General features: G+C 37.2%; 1 protein-coding gene and 1 long non-coding RNA gene across 6 annotated transcripts in view; one reads left to right on the top strand and one right to left on the bottom strand.

Annotated features, from left to right (window-relative positions):
• Positions 1-20,431, top strand: part of LOC105670394 (uncharacterized) — a 181,398-nt gene that overhangs the window by 75,112 nt on the left and 85,855 nt on the right. The gene's annotated exons all lie outside the window — the stretch shown is intronic.
• LOC105670393 (defective proboscis extension response 1) overlaps positions 1-20,431 on the bottom strand; it is a 293,881-nt gene that overhangs the window by 231,944 nt on the left and 41,506 nt on the right. The window lies entirely within an intron of this gene.

Raw genomic sequence — 20,431 nt, 5'->3', positions numbered from 1 at the left:
TAAGTCGTCACGACACATTTATAAAATTAAAGGTCTGTATTTTTAGTGCTTATTTAGCGCTGATATGCGATTATCTAATATTTTCCGCTTAGATAGAATATATTTATATAAAAAAAGTTACTTTTTTTGCTGAAAACTCTAGAGATTACTAAAGTTTTCACCTAAACGTATAAATGTGCTCCGAGAATAACGACCGTAGTTAGCACTTCTGCTCTTATATTGCGTTACTGCTCGTAAATTCTACGATCTTCCAAACACGAGTTATATTGCTTTCATCATGCTTCATATTGCTAAATCCATCTACATCAACATTATGAAATCTGCAGAGTTATATTATATTATCCGGAAATATAATGCACAAGTGCTCCTTTCACAATGTATCCCGTACAATCGTGTATTATCGAGCAAAACGCAAGCTGAGTAGCTTTTATAAGCTTCTGCAGCGACGTTAATATATCTAGAATCGCGTTGTAAAAATGCCAACTTTTTTCACATGCGCGAAATAATTTTCACAATTCTCACTGCAATTCCCGCTGCAAAATTTTATTTGCCGAAATGATCGTCGGCGGTATTCGCTTTATTGTTAGAAACGCAATAGATATGGCGACCAACAATGAATCGGGTATGCATTATGGCTCGCGCTGATCATTGTTGACGTTATCGAAGCGAATGACGGACTCCGACGGACGCTGCTAGCCGCTACTTACCTAGTTATTGATTGTTAGCGGCGGAATTAGATAAGCTTGCAAGTTTGTGCACGGCCTGCAGGTAAGACACAGATCACAGATTAATCTGCAGCTTGCGGATAGAGGAGGGTTAGAATAGCCGAGCTTGCATGACCTAGCCCCTTATCCGTTGGCGGTGTTTTGCGCGTGGATCAGTTTAGAGAGAATATGTTTTGCGGGTGAAACGTTACGTCGTGTTTGCGCACATCGTCGGTGGTCATTTCGCTTATATTAGCGTTAGATTGTTCGCTAATTACCGATGATACTCGCAGCAACCATAACGGCGACGTTGTAAACTTTTGCAAAGATATTATTTTATAACTTGTTAAAACATGCGATAAAACATACTTTGATATCACATATTAACATTTTTTGCCGAAGTTAAAAAAATATAGGGATTTTTCAATAAACGCATAAAAGTTTTATCAAGAGATTTTTTAGTACTTTAACAAAAATTATTAAATTATATTATTCTCATATTTGACTATAAAATATCCTTATATATTCGTATATAGAATATAAGAATATTTTATTCCAACTGGTAGACTGCTGCGTTTTTAAAACTCAAAGTATCTTCGCAAATGTTAAAAGTTTTTCTACATTTTTTACGTACTTTTAGTTACGTGAATTACACGTAAAGGCTAAAGAATATATACATCTAAAAAGTGCATAATTTTTTTTTCCAAAGTATATAAATTTTACGCAAGACCCATAGCAATCTAATATTTCACAATTTATATTAAAACGTATCGATTCTCCTGTGGAATAAATTTTTATATTATCTTTAATGACATTTAAAAGAAATTTTATAAATTATTGTTATCGTATGCGTTTGAAACGCAATATAAATCTCTTTTCTATTTTATAACAGAATACGTCATAAATAAATTAATTTTGCATTTTATAAATAACGATAATTGTATTTGGAAGAATTCTTTTAGAAAAATATAAATACATTAGACTGTTAAAAAATGGTTAATTAACAATCATATAAATCATATATGCACGGTTGAAAGTAATTTTATTACAAGAGTTTGTGTGAAGCTACTCGCAAACTGCATTTGTGCTATAGTGAACATTGTTTATCTTTGAAGAAGTGGCTATGCGACTGCAAATGTTAGAGCTCTTAGCCTCTTCGGATATTAGTACTCTTTACTTAAGTGGTTCGAGGCAACATCCGAGCTTCAAGCACTCGTACGTGGTAGCGGAGAAAAGGTTTCTTCCGGTTAACAGTCAAAACGATTTAAAAGGGTTTTAAGTTTGGCCGTGTAACTTAGATTTATAGCTCTTAATGGATCCGCAGACAATTAATTACCATGTCGTCATTGTTTAGAATCTTCTATAGATATAAATTATTTCGTCCAAATCGAGTACCGCTTTCGTTATCTATATTGCCTGAAGAATAGCAATTGTAACAAAAAAAAATAAATATTTTCCTATATTATCATAACTTCAAAATAAAGAAAAATATATTTTTCATTTTATTACTCTAATATTATTAATAAAATTTCCAAATTTTATGGCATCTGCATCAATTGATACAGAATGTTTTTAAAGTCATATTTAGAATGCAACAATCAATTAATTTAAGTATTATTTAATTTAGATAGCAAATATTGCATATCAATGCTACCATTCATTCTAAAAGAAAAAAAAAGTCAAAAGTATTGTCATCAGATGACTTATTATTATTTCCCTTCCTGCTGTGTTATCAGCGACAAATGAATCAATTTGTCGCCCCGACGTTTTGCCCCGATTCATTTAATAACAGATAGAACACAGAGGCGTGTGCAATCGATACGAGCAACGGTTCAGCAAAGACGCGTGTGCTAGCGTCAGCGCGATTTCTCTTTAGATGTGCTGGCGCAAATCATATCAGGTTAACGAAATGTACTTCATCGAAAACCGATTGATTGTCATTTACGTCGTTGTCGTGCAATGATAAAAGCATCATACTTTGCGTATCGGATCAGTTTGCCTCGTAACCCCGCGAAACACTTGCACGATTTAGTCCTTCAGTATGCGGATGCGAAAAGTCTCAACCAGAAAGCAGTTCCGGAAACGGACCAATGGGAAATGAGAACTTTATCATAACGGGAAAAGCCCGCTCAGCTGCCGCTCGCGGCAATATCGCAAAACGCTAAATTACTATTGGAAGCCGAATGATATTGCGCGTGGAGAAAGACAGCGTAATATTATCAAAGATGTCAAATGATGAAATGCGTTCCGATAATGATTAATATTTCAAATATCGACACCGCGTTATCGGTCACATGAGAGTTGACCTATAAATGCGTTGTCAAACTGGACACATTCGATGCACTGCGAACTCTTAGATAACAAGAGCGCGTTTTCTTTCGTTTTGGAAAAACTCTTTCTTATTGCAAATACGTAATAGAATAGATTACTTATTTTGCCGCTGCGAATACGCGATTACAACATTTTATAAATAATAAAGTAACTTTTGTCCGGTATTTTAGAATTTTTTTTACAAATCCTGCAACTATGTCGCTCGTTGTACATCTTAATTAATCCGACGCAAACGTTTGTGTAGCTAAAGCACGGCCGTTTCGTACGAAAATAATTTGTCATCGTTGTGACGAGCGCTTCCATATTCCGCGACCGAGTTTTACAAGAGTGCCACAGTGATTCGTGTTGATCAATAACGGGGAGAATAATAAATAACCGGAGTTGTCGATAAAATAGCGGCCCCAAAAATCGCCGGCACATGGATACGGGCGTACTGTGATGTGTGTAGCGTGTGACGCCTCGCTCGCAAAGTTACGATCTGTGGCTCGTGCAGCGGATACACGGCGTCGTGGCGCACGTGTGGGTGCACCTGGCGTACCGTGCGGTTACAACGTTGTAACTCTTGCTCGTTGTGCGAGCACAACATGCCGAAACAAAGAACCGGGCTTTTTGTCGCGTTTCTTACGATATCATTGAAGAGGGGTTTAATAGAGAAAAAGCTGGAGTATGCATAACGATTCTATAATTAGTTTAAGAACATATGTATGGAAGTAGTTACTATGAAAGGTGATGCACTTTTATTTCTAAACGTCAGACGACACACGCGAATAATCAGACATTGCCAATTTTGCTTTTATCCTTTTGATAATGGACATAATTATTTCAGGATCGGTTACCATGTTATTATTTCACTCAATCAAATATACCGAAGTCACTATGAATGTACACAATTAGAATACTATCTATTGAAAGTATCATATTTATTAGCATAAAATGCAGCATTGGCTAGTAATATGAACTATATTATGATAATGTTACGTATTTGCTGTAATTATATACTTTGGGCAATTATCATGCAATAATATTATTATGCAGCAGTTTGATAAACGATATGTTTAAATTTACCAAACTAACTCCGTCCAGCTTGACCAATAATATAATAGCGGCGGGTTTTTTTCCTTCCGGATTGGGTCGAATGTAGCGTGCTGCGAATAGTGAAAATATGTAGTTTTTGTTCGCGAGAAGAGTAATTTGGGCTGCTGTAAGGGTTACATTCCACCGGGCCGTGTGTTGTTCGGCTGGACTTTTGTCGCAAAAATTGACTCGCGCGAACAAGCTATATATACTCCAGGGATTACGCTTCGAAAGCGCTGGAGCGTTCGATGTACGTGACGTATGGCGGGTGGAAAGGATCGCGACTATAGTTACTAGCGACGGCTTGTTGAAACCTCGGCGAAATCGATGATTTGATGGATGTCCGTTTACAAACGTTTCATGCATTGTATCTACCAGTTGCTATAATTTGATAATTACCTTGATAATTACTGCTTACGTGTATTTATCATCAGGATATCTAATTATGATTAATTTTCAGAAATAACTTGAATTCGCCACGAAACGATAATGTATTTTTTAATTATTCCTTTTTTAATTTAAATTCTTTTTATTATCTCACGTGTACAGAAACTTACGTGCATTTTTTACTGAGTATTAAAGAAGTCCAGTTTGTAGAAATCTAATTTGGGATTTAATCATCAAGATTTTTACATCAAATTTTATTGTGCGGAAAGCCAAATTATTGTAGGAAAAGTCGAAAACATTTAATATCTATGATTTGAAAGCGAAGAAAATGGGATGTTACAGATTTAAAGCATTCGTCCATGTCACAAAAGGCCACTGATGATTATTCTCTCTAACCCGGAACACTCTGCATAATCGACGCTAGTTATATAATTGTAGGATCAACTTTCGGAAACTTCCTTTTAATTCTGCAATTAGTTTCAATCCGAGTTAACGCCCAGCGCTTCGCATGGTTACGAGAAAGTTTTAATCCGGAACTAACCCGGGTCGGAAAATGTCGGTGGAATGTATTTTCGTTGAAATCATAAATTTTCAGCGCGCGCGCTCGAGGTCGGCTGTCGTAAAGCATGGCGAGATCGAAGCTGCCAATTCGATCTTAACCGCGATGACGTTGGCCGAAACGACTCGCCGACGTATGTTCGGACGAGGCTAACCCGGTTTCGCGTTGGATTACGTGGCCGCAGCAGGAAATTCGAAGGTTGCCGAGAAATTTGTGAGACACGTGGGAAGACGCATAAATCAGGCACCGCTGATTTTGGGGCAGAGTAGATTTTCTCCGTGTGATCAAGCGTAATTCAATCTCGGAAGTTGAGAGTGACTTAATACGTAAGAGTTGCAGCGTGTTCTTGAGAGGAAAATTTAAAAAACCACCAATTTTCAAGTCTTACTCTTAACTCTCTTATAACTGATTGATTTTCAATAACATACTTTGTTTTGATTGGTGCTTAGTTTACGCTATCTGAATTTAATATGCGCAGTTGCTTTATATTTTTTTACGTCAATTTATCATTGAGATATAACATGTAATTGGCGTATTATTTTATATCTGATACTAACAATTAATGTGATTTGCTTTATTAACTCATATCATTATATGTCGGCGATATCAGTGATTTCATGTATTATTACGATATCAAATTATGCGGCAAAATATCTCGAGTAAATGGTTATATAAATATCACAGATTTAAAGAATATATCTCATCGAATCGTAGATAATAAAACGAGAGTCGCTTATAATTGCATCGAGGGGAAATAATTGCGCGAGAGTTAATCGGATTTTCATTACGCCGCGCGCAATTCGAGAATCGTCGGCGGACCAATACGCGAGCGAAAAGAGAGGCGGACAAATCAAACTGGGATTTTCACCAGTGGTATCACAAGCACGAAAGTGTTTATTAGAGCTTTGGGAGATGTTGTCACGTCGATATTTGTAAATCTGATTGAAGTACCCAGCAAACGATCCTTGCGCGGATAGTGCAGTTACGTGTACCAGACTCAACTTTGAATGATCGATACGGAAATAGCATGTATTTTTGTGTAGCAGCATCTATACGATTATTATACAGTTTCTTCATGCGTTTTCCTCGATATTCTTTTTTCCGAGCACGACGAATAGAGTGTCCGAAATCTAGCTAGTGTTTGAATTTTTTTTAAACTGTCTTTATTTTTTAAATTGTTTTCTATTTTTCTCACAAGAAGAGATAGCAATACGTTAGCAATAAAATATTATTAACATATTGAACAATTCTGTGACTTTTCGAAATAAATTTATATCAACGATGATGATTAAATTGTAATTTTTATTTTTTCACATTTTAACGTAAATATTTATAAAAAGTAATTAGAGTTTTTATCGGTTCTCATAAATTAATATGTTGAAAAAAATTTGTTTACAAAAAAATTGCATTGATCTCGAATCTTCATTTGCGATTAAATTTGAAATAAAACGATTAGTGCGATGAAGCGCAGATATACACCGAAGAATCGGATCACTGAAATAATTTGTCATAAAGTATTTAACGATTGCGGCGCGATGAGGTGGGCTTTAAGCGGGGGGTGCAGTCCGATTTTGACCGCGTTGACCCAAATTGCGAGATTTGTCTCTGACAGCTCGGTAACGAGAGACTAAAGGTTACGCCGCAATTTCACGGCTGAATTTAGCGACGACACACGTAGGAAATCCCTGGAATCCACGCCACACTGCGCAAAGAGGAGGATCTATACAAACGTTATCATCGGAACTGACACATAATCAGGCCGGAAAACTAAACAGCTCATTTGCGGGTCGCGATTAGCCCGACCGGCAGCACCGGCCAGCTGCGATGATCATGCGAACACGCGGCTTCTCCCACGTTCTACACTGATTTTCTCCACGCGAACTCTGGTGCTATCTTGCCAATTGTTACATTATTACCTGACATTACTATCGCTAATTTTCGGCGAAAGTTATTATTAGTATGATGATAATGGTTATTTGACAACTATAACAGTATGATCTGTGAGAGATGTTTTTATTTTTCAAATCTTTTCTGAGTTTTAGATTGTGCTATTAATTTATATTTACGATTACCGTAACATAAATATGGAATTTTTTAACATGGGAAGTTATAGAAAATGAAATTAATAGAAGCAGATTACAAAAGCTTATATATATTGTTCGATTGATCTCAAACATAAATCTTATTTAACATAATTTTAGTTTTCAATTTTATCTACCAAAATATCTAAAGGTAAAATTAAAAATATTGCGGTATGGGAAATAACATTTTGCGTGCGAAGGTCATTTTTAAATTTATCGGAGAACCCGCTTCCGAAGCTTAATATAAGCGCTCCATATCTGGCACAAAGTGATATAATCGATACCGAAACAATTGATTGAGCTGCACAGTATGATTTCTTTAATTTTGATCTCGCATTTCATTTATGACTGATATCGACCAGCGCGTAATTAATTCATGCGCTCGATTCGGTCGCAATTTTAGCACGGATGGAAGTTTTAAAAATGTAGTGGGGAAAGAACTATGCATATGTCATTGTGTTCGGTATGCTCGCGCAGAATCGAAATGTCGTATTCGATCGGTGAAATAAAGTCACGGCAGAAAGCTGTCGGAAATGATGAATGGCGATAGCATATGATACAATCCTAGCGAGTTGTTTTCCTTCGGATAAATTCAGCTAGGTAAAAAACATTTGCCTATTGAGATTAAATGGAGCGTTTAAAGTGAGAAAGCGTTCTCGTGTCTAAAAGTATCAACGATATTACGATACTTGTTATGTGCCGTTATTTTTTGTTCGATTCTTCAGAAATATCAATATTAACGCAGCATCGCAAATATTTTTAAAAATATTCGCGTTTATTTTTTACATTATTATTCACTGATTTTTAGATCTCCATTTGAACAGGACATATTTTTGCCGGATACCGGCATCATGTACAACATAAATATTGATACTGCTTGAAGCATCCTTTTACCATTAATAGCTGAATAGTACCGAGACAAATAGAATACGATCGATACTATTGGAGTCTCGTACAAACGTTTCTAATACGAAAACGTTTTGTTGCGATCTAATAGTTTCAGTTTCACATCTCAGCCGGCGTTTCATACATATTGATATTAACTTTCAGAAGAAGATTACGCGAAAGCTAATAAATCCTATTTTCCCACGTCACATGCAGAAGCCCGTCGCTTGTTTTTCCATTGTATAATGGAATATGTACGCGGATAAAGTCCCTGGTTTTGACATGGACCGTTCCGCGGCGTGGGCTTGGAGGCTGCGCACAGATGGAGCATGTGTAAGAATCGGTGACACGTGATTCCCCCCCTATTACGCGATGGAAAACGGAAAAGAGATACCAGCGGTATTGATAACACGTGGCTGGGAATTGGAGGAAAGAGGTAACGACGATGACGCGACATGATTGTTTCCGAACAGGAAATAGAACCTCGGAGAATGAGGCCGGTGATTCGATGTTAACACATATGAACACGGCGTTGTCTGTCCCCGATAAATGAGTTCGGATGCGTTGGGACGTATTGCGCATCGATTTTCTATAATGTCGCTTCGGGCTAATAACGGAAAAACTTTATTACGTATAGAAATTATTTGCCAGGTTATTTGTATCTCACAGTGTGGATAACAATCGTCACGTATTCGACTCGAGAACATTTTCTATGCTGCAAACGATACTGCGCGGATTATCGTACGACTTACATCATAAACTAGCAAAAGCCTTTTGAATCGCAATTGTCTGGTAACAGTTTCAGTTTTGGGCGATATCAGGTTATACGTTCGTTGACCCACAGTCGTCGTGATTAAAGAAATTAGCGCGTCCGCGATTCCCTAATACGCCGCCTATAAATAAAGATTACCGGTAATCTCGCCGGCTAACCGTCCGACCCTTTTTGTCCGGTAGTACAAACTGCTCCCCAGCGTAACAACGGTGGCGAGGAAAAGCGCCGCAGCTATGGACCAAATTAATTTTGGGCGCTTTGGCGTACGCGGCGAAAAACCGAGGAGATCTGTCCGTGCGAAGAGATAAATCATCACCGTGCTGCATCATGAGAAACTGTATTCTTGATCACAGCGTGACTTTCGAATCGCGAGATTCCGCTCATGTTTCCTTTTTATGGACCGGAATATTATGAATATTACGGTCATAATTTGCTGACGAAAATAACCAACATTTTGAATTTGAAACATGCAATGCCATTTTGAGTGGAAAAAGAGGAGAAATGTAATATTTTGACGTAAAACATATATCTTTTGTTTTGATTTCACATATTTAAAAAAATTATTATTTTAAATATTTTTTTTATTTCGTTAATTAAAATTTTTCCGTCTATTTTATTCAGTTTTTTAAATTAAAAATACGGATATTAAATAGAACAACGTATTAAAGCGTGGAAAACACGTTAAAAACCTTTATCAATCTTAGTGAATAATTAATGTGCACATTACGCGCGAGATTCTCTCATCAAACTAAAAAAGATTTGTGAGTCGCAGTAACAATTGAACGCGCCGAGACTAATAAACGCGCTGTCTACGAGACGGAAGCTTACGGCGAGCCGTACGACAATGAAAATCTGCAAGACGTTACATTGCTCGTAACAAAATGCGCTCGTTCCTTTCTACGACTCTTCTCTTGGGGAAACCCGAAGCGGAACCCGAAACGACGTCCACCGTTACCGACGACATCGCGTGCCCCGTCGTACGTCGTTTCTTTTTCCTCGCCTCAGCGGGAGAGCGAAACGATCCCGGGCGATCCCGGGTCTGACAAATCGCAGGGCCGGCAGCTCGGCGAGTCGCCGCGCTTTGTCCGCGTCGTCGTCGTGAGCGAGCGCGTCCGGGGAGAGAAAACGCGGCCACGGATATATCGGTGGGATTAATCGGATACCCATACGCGCGGCACTTGTCACCTGACCGCTCTTGGAAAATCTCGAGAGCCATTCGCGGAGCTATCCATCTCCGGTGGCTCCCGGAGTCGAGCTGCGACAGCTTTAGAGAATCGAGCGCTCATGCACGAGGGAAGAGTACTCTTCTCTTCGACTTGGCGGAGAGAGGGTAAGATCGAAAAGCAAACATGGTGTTCGCAGACTTGCTATCGATCTGCCAATCCCGCGACCTGGATCTTCCTTTACCAGAGCTTAACTTTTCCTCTCCTGAAGTTCGCGGAGAGTCCTTTAGAAATCGACTTCGTAATCGGAGCACTTAGCCTGATTTTTTATTCACTGTAATCTCTTGTGTCTCCTGTTCCTAGTTAGCAAAACCCCGAGAATTCCCGTGCGCGTCGTAAAAATGTTATTTGTCACAATATGAGTTTTTTCGAGCTTACATATCTTTTTCAGAAAATTTGATTTTTTATTTACTCCGAATATTTCAAGGAATTTGCTCAATTCTTATTTTTTATTAAAAAAAAGAGAGAAAGAAAAAGAAACAGCTTCGAGATGGTTGATATTAAGTTGTTTAAAGAAACTGCAGTTAGATGACAGTGATGTAGCTGCGTAGCACTTTGTGCATTTTCTCAACAATGTGAGCAGCAGACAGAAGAATTCGATGCTGCATGAAGAACACACTCTGGCGTGTGAGCCATATAAGAGAAGCGGGAGAGCGGGTTCATAAATCCGGGAAGTCATCTCTAACTTGGTAATGAGCGCGCGAAAAACATCTTTTGTTCCGTCAAAGACGCGTGCAACGGTGCAACGGCCGTAAAACGGCGCCATTGTGATACCCGAACTGCGCGATGTTAATAATAAAACTTTAGTAATCTTCATTGAACGAAAGTTCTCCACAGTTATCCGCCGAAAGATGGGTTAACCCATTCATCTCCATGCGAGATTCAAGTCATTTTTCTAACGTCAGGAGAAAAAATGAATGTAACAAAAAGGAAATGATTAAAGACATCGGACGCGGGATACTATCGAGAAAAATGAAGGACAATACCGCCGCCTCTCTGCAAGGCTTATTCTTCATGGAACGTTGACGATGATTTAGATGACTCGGCCGGTTAAACTTCTTGTTTCGACGTGGCAAGTTTTTTAATTACTCGTGCAAGCACGGGCTTTGTATTCTGCGTTTGGAGATTTTAACGTGCCGAGAAAAGTTTCGTGTTACTTCACCCATATATCATCGGTAAAAAGAATGGTAGAAAAAAGATATACAATCGACATCGTCACAAAAAATGCATTCAAACTTAAAATTTGACGAAATTGATATTGTTTGAGAAATATCGATATATCAATAGTTTTTAAATAACAACCAATTAAAAATATGAATAAAAATGAAAAGCTTTTTGTTGCAAGTATTTTTTATACAAATTTCATCATATGAGCATCAATCGCGATACCACTTTAATTGCCTCGATATGAATGCAGTCTTTGTAGACAGTAGCTTTTATAGAAAGCACTCATCGCAGTTACTAAACTAAACGCGATACGAAGTCGACTGGCGTGGAAAGCTCGGAGATGCATCGTGGATGAGACAAAATCGAGATGCGCACCGACGATCCGACGAGAGGCACCACTTTGTTGCAGGCCGGTTTGCAAAGCAGTTCTTATTCCGTAGCTCTGTTCCACTAGGTGGATCGAGTGACCCATTAAGAACAAGAGCTCAAGATGCGGACGCAGCCTTTTAACGAAATGAGCGTTTCGTCCCGTGCCTCTTTTTCCTACAATTCTGCGCGGCTGTGGAGTGGAACATCGTCGCGATAACGCATTGCATGGCGATCGGAATGAAGATAAAAACGAAGTCGTTCTGAGAAAATCTAATAGAGATCCCTGCACAAAAGCAAAGAGACACGCCTCATCGTGCTTTGCTCTGAGATTATCGTTGTGTTGAACATAATAAGAGACGACCATCCAACATTAAATACTTTTCCATCGCAAACGTCTTTTTACATACATACCTATGTCTGCGCTTATAGCGCTCATATATCTGCACGTTTATATATAAAATGCCAAGCAATTTTTTTGCAGTATAAATATATTTTGCGTTTGTTATGCATTGATTTTAATGAAATTTTTTTAAATGAAAAAAATTATAATAATTTCACTGAAATATGTAATATCCGGGAAAATATTTTTAAATCATAAATTCATATAACTTATTCCTATTTATTTTTTGGTTTGAAATGCATAATATAAAACTGCGTGATAATAAAGCTTAATATAAAAATATTTACGGCAAAAAATTTTAAAAATTGCGAGAAAATAAAAAACAGTTTTTGTATGTAAAGTAACGTATGCATTAATTAATTTGCAGATGATTAATAGTGATAGATATCATTTTTCGATCAAATTAAAAACTTGCTCGCTGGAGTATTATATGCGGTACTCGTTCAATTTGAATAATTAAGCATTCGCTGTAAGCGTTGTCATAAAATATGCAAGTTTCAAAATCTTTTTTTTTAAATTATTTTTCCGCTTTATAAATCGTCCAGAGATTATTGATTTATTAATAAAACATAAACGGATAAAGCTATTCAAATATACATTCACGACGCAATTAGCATTATTTTGCAAGTAATAAAAAATTTATCGGATCATATGTTAACGTAATTGTTGCGATGACGTATAATATAACTTGTTTGCTGGAAAAAAGCGTTCTCTTATGTAACTCAATTTATCATCCATATTTTTAACAATTGAATATTTTTATAAAACGATAAGCATGCATTAGAATATTCTTTGCAAACGAAAAAGACTAAACGTACAATCTCATACAATAATCTTAACACAAAATTGGACGTTCTCTTTAAAAATTATGTTTATATCAATAAGCCTAAGGATATTTAGACTATTTACGTTCGATGAATATATTTATCTCGTCAAAAATAAAAGTGATATATTCTAGGTTTACATTCGATAATCGATAAAAGATTGAGAGCTAAAAAAAAGAATGTACAAATAAAATGCAATTTGTAGGTAAAGTGATTAGGATTGGGAATTGCATTCAGATTATTCTGGGCGATTATTTTTATCACTAAGCTATATCCGGTCGTACGCAGGTCGTACGCATTAATACTATTCCGCTCACCTACATCTGTCTAATGGCGTTGCGTCTACAGCTGTAAATTCAGTTCGACTGGTAGTCGGATTACTCCTCACTTCAAATAATGCATCCCGTCTGATGGCATTAAATACGCGTAATTCAATTTCTCTCGCAACATCGTTTTTTGTCGCTTTTTCTCTCTTTCTTTTTTTTTCAACCCATCCCTATGGAAATAAAAAACTGCACGAGCTCCGACCTCCGCGTTTCGACACTTTTCGTGATCGGAGGGACGTTCGAAAGCCAATGGAAAATTTGCGACGGTGCGCGAACGAATGCAACGACAATGTAATGTCGTGCGACACTTCCGCACGCAGGCGATTCCATTGCGCGCTTGTAACAGCCTCGAGCATGTTGAAGTGAATCCGGTCTTTTTTTCTGACTTTTTAGTTGTTGAATATGTAGGTCTTTGAGAGCGGTATAGGGCTTCATTTCATAGAAACTAAAGGGCTACTTGTGACGAAAAAAAAAATAACTCGAAATAAAAGCTAGCAAACCAAAGTAACATAACATAAACTAGCAAATTAATAAAATCTTTATATCAGTTGGTAATTATTAGTAGTACAAATAAAATATTAGAATAAATCAAATATAGTGCAATATTATTCTTCTATAATTTTTTCATACGCGCAATAATTGCTAAAAAGTAAACAAATTCCATATATTTATCTACAATATAATTATTGCATCTATTAAATTATCATAGATAATTAAATATCTTAAAATTTCTATTTCTATTCTTTGAAGGACAATTATAAGTATCGAACAATCCTTTTAGATGGTTTTAGATTCGACGTAAAAATGTAAGAACTATGTGCCGGATATTTTTCATACTAGATAAAAGTAAGACCAAGAAAAACAAAGAATCCCTTCGCAGGATTTCGACCCCGTAACTATAAGTAATGTTGCAAGGAAATTCGACCACCATCTTGGGACCGGATACATATATTTGTACGACGCTCAAACGCTGAAAAATGCATGGATGATGTGTGCGACGCTCAAATGTTGAAAGATGCAGATGTTCGCTTCGATCTGTGTGTACATAAGCGTCGCAGCAATTCAATTTTAATGCAAAACGTGTCTGTGTACCGGCTACGGAATAAAATTTATGCTCGGGCAAATTTTACTCTGGATTAGTAATAAGTGTACGATATATTTGTTTATGATTTTACTAATTAAAGGCTAATTTGCATCCATTATTTACACGCTTATGTCAAACATTTTCAGAAAGTATATTGCAGCTTTAATGAAACGCAATCTGAGCGGAACACACATTGCAATGCATTTATTTACCAAATTTATAATTCATAAGCTATACATTCAAGGGATATTAATGTGATTTATAATTTGTAATAAAACAGAAGTAAACTGCTATTGATCCAACACGGTTTTACGAGCATTATCATTCGGTTACACATGATATTTGTCTTATATTTTGCACGTGATTGAATTATATCTTTCTAAAAACTTTTCATTAGAATTTTTATTTGACAATTTGTCAGAAGCTGTGTTATTGTACCGCAAAAATCGCAGACGTTAACCAAGCAGAGTAAAAGTACTTTATCCCATGTTAGATAACTGTGATGTGTTAGCAGTTGATAACGTCAGGATCCAAGGACAAATCGATAAGATTATAGCATGGTAGAATGCGTAAAGGGAAGAATGGAAACTGTCTTGGAAAAGCAACTGACCTGTTTGATTTACCCCATCTGAAGCTTGTTGCTTATTCAGTCAACCGTGCTAAAGTATTCAGCTGTTTAGTTCATCGTATAGGAGTCTTGCTGTGCAGACATGCGTGTAACTTGTTTGCTGAAAAAAGTGTTCTTTTCTGCAGGTCAGTTCTTTATCGGTTAGCGAATGTGTTCTTTTGAGCCTAAAATATATCATCCTTATTTTCAACGATTAATATTTTTACAGAACGATGAATATTTCTCAGGTTTATTTTCGATACAAATATAATTTTTAAAAGGGGAAAAGTTCGCTTTTACGTCAAGCGCGAGTAATAATGCAAGTTGCATTAATACTTTCGATGATGCGTTTCATTATTGCTTTATGCGTTCGTGTTATTGGTAAACAAATTGATTAATATTGCCGGCTTTACACATTCCTGAAATAATATAATTTTGGTAAGTGTAAATTCTCCTGCATAACAATAACACATGTATATTACATATGTATACATACATGCTCACACACACGCGCGCGCGTTGAATATAAATCATATTCGCTAAATGCAATCGCACTCTACTTTTATGATTGCAAATACATTTTCATTATTAACCTGAATCTGGGCTATTTTGGGATATGTTTAACCGTTAACTTCTTTCCAAAGTTGCATCTGCTTCCGTCCTAAGTCCGCTTGCTAGTTTTAACTTTCAACTTGTGGAAGTTATAAATTACTTTCATAACTTTCATATAACTTATAAGATACTGGTAAATAATTCCAAGTATTTCTAAATAATCGTTGTGTAATTTATGTAACAAAGTAAAAATATACGCATAAGGATATTGTGCACACACAGACACGCATCAATAATTGTAATATTCAAACGGTTTGAACATATTAAGTCATATTCTTATTTGACATTTTAATTAGAATTAAGCAGTCACAGTTTTCTCTACTATATGTATTAACGTTTTATTCGGTTTTCATGAGTTATGAGAATTAAATTTATGATTGCAAAATTGATTTAAATGTTTAATACTTTTTTCATTTATTATCATAAATGTATTTAAATACAATTTAAAATTTTAAAAAGTTTCACGATTTTTTATGCATCGTTAATTAAAGGTATAACAATGAACTGTAACTTTTTAAAGTTTTTTAAAAAATATTTTACGATATTGCGGAAAAGCTGAAAAAGCTCTTATTTCATGAAAAAACGTTTATATCATTTTTTTTAATCGCATATAATAAATACGCTAATACGCAATTTAATGCAGATACTGCAAAATACAAATGCGAAAGGATTTACAGTTGCAACTTGAGCTACGAAATTCTATCATAACAAATTTTATTCAAGAAACGTCGGTGAGAAGCGCGGCGGCGGTTAATTACAAGATTCGCCGGTTTCACGTTGTTACAAAGTTAAACGATCGTTTTGACTCGCCGTTTACTAATTAGTTTCTGAAAGTCCTCCGTGCGGACGATTCAAAGAAAGCTGCAGAAACAACATTACGAGATGGGTTGGCCGCGATTGAATTACTTTCAAGTCCCAATGGATATCGTCATTTCCGTGCTCTAACTACCCGTTGAATTAAAAGTTTCGCGTTTGTGAGGGCAACGGTATATATTTTTGTAAAAATATCTTCATATCCCGTTTCAAGATGGGGAATTTACTCGAAGCAAATTGGACAAAATGCCGATATAGCAAAGTATTATTTTTCGAGATAGAGAAAGAGATTAATACGATTACTTATAAAAAGCGGCTTACAATTAGCGCGATTCTTGATGACGTTGAGAAGATGGGATTTGATTATATCAAAGGCCACCTTAAAATTGCTTTTACCATCAAGTTTCAATGGTGTTACAAAATGAGATTTTTCTTCGTACCGGCTAATTTTTTCAGTTTATACTTTCTACTATAAATTTTCTCTCAAAGTTTTTATCACTACAGTAATACAAATGCGATTGACAAATTATAAGCGGCTAATGCGAACGTTATTCTCGCCCGTCCATTTTTATTTCGGCTTTCTACCGTAATATTGAACATCAGTGCGACGTGAAAAATGTCGATCATGCAACTCGTGAGTATATTTAATAACAGAAACGTCACGTGGACGAGTGATATGACACAACGGCGTAGCTCTCGCGTCTGTTTGAGCAAGGAAAATTGTTACATCCGACAAAACAAGTCACCGGCACGTGTATTGCGCGACATGGAGTAAACAAGATTTCTACAGCGAGCGAAAGCAAACATCGATGGACTTTTTCCCACGACATGCTTGTCTCTCTTTCTGAAGTGATTCCTCGCCGTACGATCATAAATCCACCTCTGACTGATATGTGGATTAAATTTTTTATAGATATATATCAATAACCATCGATTCGACATAAAACATAAAACATAAAACACGACATACAAGTGAATCCTCATGTTGAGATGATAATCAAACAAGATAATCTCTTTTTCATTGTACAATAGAGATTTTTTAATCGGTAGATTGTAATCTTCCAAGTAATATATCTGCGGATATTTGTGCACTTGTTGTTGATTTGTTGTTGACAACAGAAGACAAAATTCATGTATAGTTTGAATTAACTTACGGACTCTGATGAGAAGAGGAAATACATAATTTCCTAAGAAAGTAAATTGTAAAGTTAAGTTTTATGCATTGCATTCTACTGTTGTGGAATGTACATTTCGCCACTGTTTCGTGTACGACGAAACATTCCGTATAACGAATCGTAATGACATTGTGTTAGGGGGCGTGTTGCCGCGTTACGATAATTTCTCTTCCAATTCGCCGAGTCTTTCTGTCTCGTTTCTTTCCCGGGTAATCAGCAGGCAACAGAAATGCGGCACGGTGCGAGTGTTAAACATAAATCGCGCGTGTTCGTTTCCCGCGGCCGCCATAACTTTCCGGAGTACAGCTCTCCTTCTCTCTCTCTCTCTCTCTCTCTTTCTCCCTTAGCGAGATGCCGCCTTTCACAGCCGCAAATCTTCGCGAAGACATCCGGCGTTGCGCGAAACAAGATTTCCCGTCGTGTTTAAAGGGACACCGCCCTCCGACGAAACTACGAACCCTCGTCACCCGTCCCGCTGACCCGCGTCGGCCCATAAAATCCTCCGACCGCACTTTTAAGACGGACAGAAGTTCGTACGTCGCACTTTTATTGCTCAGAGGTATCCCCGGTGAGTTCCATGGGACCACGGAAATTGGGAAGAAAAAGGAGGGAAAAGAGGGTGGTTGCCCTAAGAGACGACGGGCTGCGCCACGAGGGAGCCGCCTGTTACTACTCCGATATATCGACTTCCGAATTTCGTGGGAGCCGCCGCGGCTGTGGCTAGTGAGAAAAAGTACGGGTGTGGATACAGGTAGTGACAGGCTCTACGCCTGTCGATCGATATCGCACGTATATATGTGTATGTATATACATTATATAAAATATACGTATGCCGACTCAATATACATGCGACAAATAATTTTGAAAAATTCAAAAAATGATTAAATTCGAAATATCACTCAAAGAGAATGGAATGTAATTGATATTTGATAGATTCATTTATACATATAACCTGTATCAGTGAAAAATATATTATTATCTTCGGAATAATGTAATACTCGCACGTTATTTTACGCAAATGCACTTTATTCTATGCAAATTAGCATTCTTCCGATTGCGCCATCAATTTCATCGAATTTTGCGAATACTCGCATATTTGGCGGAAGTATTAGCCATGAAGCCGTAACAGCCATGTGTTCCTGCGGCCAGGCCGCACACCTTGACAGTATAATGAGGCGTATGGCTAGCAGAAAAAATATACGGTGGAATAGAGCCGAATAACCGTCCGCACAAGAAGCGGAAGATATTAAAGAGGATGAGACGTTCGTGGCAACAATGACTCGACCCTAGTCTCGTAGCTCGGCCAATGAAATTACCACGAAATGTCCCAGAATGTCATCACGTACGTGAGAAAACTCAGGTCCCGGACAGTGCGCCCGGTAAGACTGTCGCGCGCATTTCGAGATGACGTTTGGGAGATCCTCGATCGCTCCCGCAGTCCTCACACAATGGGTAGCCGAACGACAGCGCTCCTTGGGAAAATGGTGTCGAAGCGGATCTCGTTTTACGATCGGACTGATGGGAAGGTAACGAGGACGTCGCAGTTTTTGAAAAGATAACGCTGTTCGAACTGGCGTGGTTCGGTAGCTTTGACGCGGCGTTTCCTCGTGCGATTGAAAATTTATTATCATGGAACTGAATTCTTTGTGCAGCTTGAACCAGATAGCAATAAAGAGTGAATGAGTATTTTGCAGTGCTAGTGACAATCGTATGTATAATTTGGAACAGCATTTTATTATAATAACCCAAAAATTCAGAAATATTAATTATTACTAAAGCTGAAAATTCTATCTTTTTTGTTGATAAAATAGGAATAATGTATTAATATATTATAGGTTTTTTTTTTATGTTTTAACTCTTTTTGTAACGTTGCTCTGAAAAATAAGTATTTAGAGCATCAAATCGTAGTAATTTGCTTTCATTTATTTCTTCTTGCATCTTTATATGTTATATAAATTTTTTTGTAACGTGTACATTTTGTCGGATTGAAGCGAGTTTTAAGTTTTAGCTTTTAAGTGATAAACAGGATTTATATCTTTGTTACCGACACATTCTGGTGGTTCATACACCACGTCTGGTGGTTTCTTCCTCCAAGTTTAATAAGACTCGATCAATTCCACGTCGCAGCTGTCGAGACACATGTAGGCGCAATAGATTTAGCCATTACTCACCATGAAGGCTATATGAGGTCTATACTGTCATTAGGTGGAGTTTCGACCTGCTGACAGACTTCATTGCAAAGTTAGACTCAATTATGTACCGCGCCCGAAGTCGACAAACTAATTCACTACTTGATCCAATATCCTCAATTGCTCCTTCACGCCTAAATCTATTGACTCTGCTCGGTCTGTTCTTGGTAAATGTTTCTGAGGAGCTGGCATAATATCGGAACCGTAATCAGTGCACACACACACACACACACACACACATATAAAAGCATATAAAGAAATATACAAAATTTTAAAATGTATTAAAAACGTGGAACGTGAAATGTAATAGAACGCGTAAAAATGTGCGAAATAAAGAAAAATGCATGGACAAAAATTCGGTTGCGCACTCAGAACGTGCACAATAAAATCGCAGTGCAGAGGACGAAGTCGAAAAAATTTGGACTTCCATAGTTCACGAAGTTGGCATGTGCGCGAAATCTCTACGGCGTAACAGGAGTGACACGAATTTTCATGAAATCTGGATTTTTTCGGAAAACAAGCGACGATTTGAAGCAGCTGCAGAGAGCTGTTATCGAGAATCGAGAGTACCAACAAAGTAAAAATGAAAGTTAATTCAATCGCTTCGGGACATTCTTTTGGAACGATAGAGACAGAAGTGCGCGTTACCGCTTTTCAATTATAAATAATCACGAACAATTGCTTCGGGCGTATCGATACTGGAAAAAAAATCGTCGGAACTCAAGCAAAGCAAACGTGAATAAATGAAATTGCACCGGTATTCGCCGTTGATTGACGTATGTTCGACTAAATAAAAGTTTTTAATGCAGGTGTCGTGGGATCAGAAAAAAAATAAAAATTAAAAAAGCT

Source organism: Linepithema humile, chromosome 3, assembly GCF_040581485.1.
Source record: "Linepithema humile isolate Giens D197 chromosome 3, Lhum_UNIL_v1.0, whole genome shotgun sequence".
In the NCBI taxonomy this organism is placed as follows: domain Eukaryota; kingdom Metazoa; phylum Arthropoda; class Insecta; order Hymenoptera; family Formicidae; genus Linepithema; species Linepithema humile.
The sequence above is the reverse complement of the archived record's forward strand: the minus strand, read 5'-3'. Positions and strand labels throughout refer to the sequence as shown.